Raw genomic sequence first — 6,261 nt, 5'->3', positions numbered from 1 at the left:
AAACATTAACACTCATCGAGCCACTATATATACCAGCCCAGTGTGTATATGCTCTACGCTATGGGCCCAACAACTACAAAACTTTACATGTAAGCTTCTAACTCGAACATACGTAATAAGTTTAACATCCACATTGATACGCGTCTAATTGTGCGCCCTTTTTCGGTACATTTTGACAGCAAGGTTGGTTTCCATTTGAGCATCGTATCACCATAATTTATGCTCAAATCCGCCCTTTAGTCTCGTCTCCACCTCGGGGGCCGCGGGGCGATTGGCCGCTTTCGAGGGGGAAATCTCGAGAGCGGAGTCCACGTGCCCTGCAGAGAGTGCCGAGTCATCGTCTGGCCGTGAGTCGTGGCCACTCAGCAGAATTGTAGCAGCCAGCGCTGTGGCACGGCCACCCCCCACGGCACTGCTCGAGTCTCCGCCCGCGCGCGTGTCCGCGTGCCTTTCATTTATATTCACTTTCACATTGTATGTATGTATGTTGAACTTATTTCTCACCGCACGCAATCAACCGTGCTGATCAGATCATGATCAGTTTACCGCGTAAGGCTTTCGGTCACAACGCATTGTGACCGCATAATCAGCTGCGTGTTTGTTAATGATACAACAACCAAATTATTTCCATATTCTTTGGTTATTTCGGTAAAGTCACGTAGATAGAAAAAAATAATAATAATAAAAAATAAAGTGAACAAAAATAAAAGTAATAAAAAACACTAATGTAGACCGTAGCCTGGTTCTTAATCGGAGTGAGTGTACTGGCAGTCTATAATGTAGATTGTAGCCTGGTTATTAAGCTGGGTGAGTGTACTGGCAGTCTATAATGTAGACTGTAGCCTGGTTATTAAGCTGGGTGAGTGTACTGGCAGTCTATGATGTAGACTGTAGCCTGGTGCTTCGTCAACATGATTTCAATGTTGACGAAGTGTCGATCGCATCTGTCGATCCTTTACAAAAATAAATACTGCGTTAACACGAGATTAAATTCTACTAATTTAGAGCCCTTTCATAATCCACCTGCTGGATGATTGCCGCGTCAGCCACAGGCGTTGTTTGACCATACTTCACCAAGCTGGTCAGTGTGGGTTGGTAAAGGTTGGCGCCAGGGATCGGATTAGATATAACTCGCCAGCGATATTAGCCATGGCTACAAATCAAACTCGAGTGGAGAGCACGAACCAATACTCTAACGTGGCACTAAGTCTAATAATCTCATATGATCTAATACATCATATTAGAGATAGCACCCCGGGAGGTAAGGGGGGGGGGGTGATTTGGGGAGCGGAGAGTTTGGCTAAAGAGGCGTGAAGAGAGATCTTCGACTGCAATTTCATAACTCAGGTGGTCGAGACAGACAGCCGCGTCAATTGGCAGTGCATCGTCGCTGTCGACAGATGTAAAGTGGTCAGTCGCGAGCCAGAGAGAGAGAGGCGCGCGCTCCAATGGAGTGGCGGTGCGAGTGGGAGACGAAGCCATCGCTCCACAGAGACGGGGCAGCGCTGGGAATTACTGGGAAGGCGTCCAGAGACGTCTGCTGCTGCTGCTGCACGCGTTCTGCACGCCCTCGTGAAGCCCGTTGAAGAGGTGTATAGATATAGAAATTACCAGGTAAGTCCCACTGAGCTGCATAGCTCTTTTTCAGAAGCAGCGTGGCCAGAAATGATACCTCAACGAAGTGGCTCATCAACTAGCTTCATCAGTTGTACGACGTTTCGCCAGTAATTACAACTAGCTTCATCAGTTGTAATTACTGGCGAAACGTCGCACTCAGATTGTAAACGTTGTGGCTTGGCTTTCCAACACACCGGTGTGCTATACTAGTGACGAATTGGCATGTTATGTTTACGTGACAACCCTTACTAGTTGGCTGTGTCGGGTGGTGGGGGGTTTTAACGACACATTTATATATTTACGCGATCTAACCCAAAAAAAAACTCGTATGGTCAAAATATACAGCAGGCGTCAGGGTCTGGATCGATCCCACGACCTCATGCATGCCAGGCGAGGTAGTTAACATCTCGCCACCGTGGCGCCCCAGGTAAAAGTGCAGCGCTGCAATGTCTTGCACACTCCACTGCTGGCTGAGTGGCAGCTCTCGAGATACCCCTCTATGAGCGATCTTGGTCTACTCGTCCACGCTGACGAAACGTGTTGGAAGAGGTGAGCGTGCCCGCACGTTACCCCTGCCACTCACGTGCCACGACACACAACGCTCGCAAGCAGTGATCATCTCAGAAAGACGGCCGCGAAAGTGAAGACTCGCAGGGACGCGCCTGGCGCGACCGTCAGCGCTCGCAAACTTCTATTCGACGGCAGACGCTGCGGCCAAGACGCTGGGGCCAAGACCCAGCGTCTCAGGAACTGTTCGGTCCAATTCCCCCCCCCAACCCACCCACTCCCTTGGCCACCAGTTCTGAGCCGGCTGCAACAGGCGACCCAAGTCTTTCTCTTTAGTCCGTCCGTTGCCCGTCTGTGGAGGAACGCGGCCCGCAAGGGACAACGCGAGGAGTCCTCGTGGCGCGAGGAGAGGGCTCCCGTCTCCGTCGAACAATGGCACGTGGACGAGCTCACGACGCGCCCTGCCTGGCTTCGATCTTCAGCGACTTGGCGCTGCCAAACAGGTTCCGGCTGCCCGCCAACAAAGCGGCCTGCACAGGTGGGGCTCAGGCGACAACTCGAACGGTGGGCGCGCTGCGAGACGGACGGCGAAGACCGCGCGTTGTCAAAGACGGAGACCGAGCGGCGGATCGAGGATTGATGCCCGCATCCCACACACAACGGGGCTGCTGCCTGGCTCGGCGCAAACGCCCCATTAGCAATGCCCCACCACACGCAACCTGCCCCCCCCCACCCGACTGTGTTGCTCCCGTTTGTTCTGCCGTGCGGATAGAGATGGGGGGGGGGTGGGCGGTGGTGCTGTCCCAGGAGATAGAGCCGGCAAACTCCTGGATCGAGCCTGCCAACGACACCATCGCACCGCGGCAGCGTCCCTAACCACGCAGCGTTGCTCGCTGTGGGCTTTTTCCTTTAAAAAAAAAAAATTCGATGCTTCTGACGGCGCGGACGCGCGCGCGCGCGCGCGGTTCTAATGGGCGACATTAAAATGGCCATTTCCTCGGCGAGAGCACAAAGCGGGCGGATGCGTCCTGCTTCGCGAATTGTTCACGGCCGGCGGTAATGATCGGTCTCCATTTACCGCCACGTTTCACTCGGTGAACAGAATCCTCGGGGCTCGGCTTTCAGGATCTTGAAGCTGCTTATTAAGACGACGCTCTTTCAAGTGCATCCCCCCCCCCCCCAACACCACCATCCATTCACGGCAATCCCGCGTTCTGCCAGGCAAATCGAACCCCCTAATCCGCACCCACGGAGCACACGGAACAGCTGCTATTTGCCGTGAGCGCGCTCCGCCCCCGCCGCTCCTTGGCACACATGATTATCTCTCGACGACCCTTCGCCTTGAAAGCCAGAAGGGTCCTCGCGACCTGGACCACAATTAAACGGAGGGGTGCAAGCGCAACCCCCGAAGTTGCAGTGCTCGCGCCACCGTTGGGCGGGAAGGATTTCGGGACCCCGAGGGAGCTCCGGAGAGGCCCTCTCTACCCCTTCTCGCTCGCCAGGCGTCTCGCAAAGGGAAGGCTGTCATCGCACCCCACGTGACCTGCCGATCCATCGACTCGGGTGCCCCCCTTTACGCTGCCGGGTGGACAGCGGCGGTGTCGGCATCGAATACGCGTTGCCATTTGTTCGACTGGCGCGCAGGGACATTGAATCGTCGATCTCTCGATCGCTAGTCCAGTACGCTGCTAATCATTACGTGTGTATGTTGAACTTCTTTTGCACCGTACATAGCCAATCGTGCTAATCGAAGATGCGGGAGAAGGACAACAATCTAAACACTAAAAGTAGCTCCAGAGAAATGAATTTTCAATCTCGAGTTAAAAGTGCCAAAAGCTTAAGTGCATTTCCTAACATCGGAAGGGAGAGCATTCCAGACGGCCGCAGAAGCGCACCTGAGAGCGCCGCCAGATGCGGTGACCACCGCCTTTGCTCGATGGCAGCAGCCAGAAGCCGCTGCTGCTGCTGCTGGGAGGATGACCACCGGAGGAGTTGGCGTGATGATGGTTCATGTTCCTTGACGAGATCAGCGACGTGCTGTGGTTCATTTGTGGCACGCATTGCCCCATGGCACCAGCATCCCACGTTCACATTTCGAGCAGGTGACGTTGTAATTGCTCCTGCTGCACTGTTGTCAGCCGTGAGCTTTGGGCCTCGATCCACATATTTTTATTTATTTTAAATGCACTTTCTACCCTGTACACCCGTCTAAACAAGACGTTCCATATGTAGGGGTTATCCAGCTAAACCATTTCAGAAATAAAACGTTTTCTTGATTTTGGCTTAAATTGTGGTCCATCATCATTTCCTAGGCAGCAACCATCTGTTGACAGAGTGGATGTAGCAGGCGTGATTATCATCAGCGGGGTCTTTCTCGTCTTTTACAGAATTGGTTGAGCAATAATTTTACAAAATTATTTGCCACGCTGTCGGTCATAAATCTCCGAGTCAGCTAATTAATCAACGCGTGGTTTACGCGTGCAGTGGATTAGTTCAAAAGACATCACAGGCAATGCCATTGGTGCCGCAACACCCAGCCATTGCTTCCTTCCCTTTGCTGAACAATTCAGCTGCTGCATGGTCTGCAGCTGGCTGCCACGAAGTGCCGTCCGGCTTTAGGGTCAGGCACCAGACTCACCACCAGCCTCGCTCGCTCGCCCAGTGTGTGGCCTCAGCAACGCGCACTCGCTGCTCCATCCTGCACGTCTGTAGAATGCACCACGTGGCAGGCGCGCGCACGCTGTTGTACCAACGCAACACACCACGAGCACCCGCGCCACAAGAAATAATTGATCAGAAGAAGGAGGAGAAGTGGGTAAACACGAGCCTCGAGCCGCTGGAACATGCCGTGCCAGCAGTCGAGTCCTCAACTGCTGGCCGCTGGGGTGGGGTAAAGATAAAGGCGGTCTCGCTCGCTGTGCGGCTCGCTGTGGCGCTCGCTGTGCCGCTCAAAGAGTCCAAATGTGGTCGCTGCAGAAGGCGCTGTACAAGTCGAAAGGCCCGCGTTGCTCTGAGATTGACTCACAACGGATGAAGGCCAGCCTACGCCGTGGCAGTCACGGGGTGTGTGTTGACCATACTTCACCACGCTGGTGAGTGCGGGTTGGTGAAGGGAGCACGCATTGCCTCGTCTCTGTCTGAATGTCCCTATCCAGTGTGGCTCCCCGTGTCCACAGGGCACTCTGATCTATTTTACCCGGCAAGGCAGTGCTCCGTCGAGGAAGTGGTTGTTTAATATTCTGCACAGAGAGAGAGCTATGTGGAAGCACTTGCCCTTGCAGTCTATGAGGCCATCGGGAGGATCTGTGTGTGAGTGTCGTGGGGAGCGGTGACGTAGGGGTTAGCGCACCGCACGACGAACCCGGCAAAACCGAGTTCGATTCCGTCCTCACGGCCAATAACAGCGACGGATAATTGAATAGATCCTGGGCCTCCTCTGGGTGAACTCGGCAATTAACGAGTGCACCCGGCGTGGTGTGTAAACATCAGCATTTGGGGAGACAAATGCGGCCGGGCGTGGCATTGGCCACCCCCTCCGTGTGCCGTGTCGGCCTTCATCGTTGCTTGCTAACCTCACTTGCCCTAAAAAGGGTGTGTATTTGTCTTTGCATGGGGGTCTCTGTAATGAGCTGCTGTCGAAACGCGCGCTCGCTGTTTCTCTACAGCGTCTCGAGAAACGGTCGCATTTAGACGCTGCTCTAATTAAATCCACATTCAATCCTAAATCGAGCACAAATCACGGCTTCGTGAAACATAATTGTCACATTCCACGCGAGCCCTTCTCCGGTGGGGCACAGATTCTATTCGTGTTTGCTGGCTTAACGCCACTAATTAAGAAACACACGTACACACACACCTTTTTAAAAAATATATGAATAACCACGCAGCATTATATCGCATTTTCGAAGTCCGGGTGTAGCTGTCAGAGAGGGACTCCGCACAGCCTTAGTCTGCTCTGCTCACTCACCGCAAATATTCACCGAGAGGGTGATGGTGGTGGCGGTGGTTGTGTGGGGACACGGGCAGTTTTTGGGATGGAAGCGATGGCGACTAATTAGGGGATTAGTGCCTCCTCCTCCACCAGCACAAGGCGGTGGTCAAGGGGAGGGAGCAAATGGTTGGGAGCTGCTCTGGGGG

This window comes from Lampetra fluviatilis, chromosome 18 (assembly GCF_964198595.1).
Source record: "Lampetra fluviatilis chromosome 18, kcLamFluv1.1, whole genome shotgun sequence".
In the NCBI taxonomy this organism is placed as follows: domain Eukaryota; kingdom Metazoa; phylum Chordata; class Hyperoartia; order Petromyzontiformes; family Petromyzontidae; genus Lampetra; species Lampetra fluviatilis.
Note: the sequence above shows the minus strand (reverse complement) of the source record.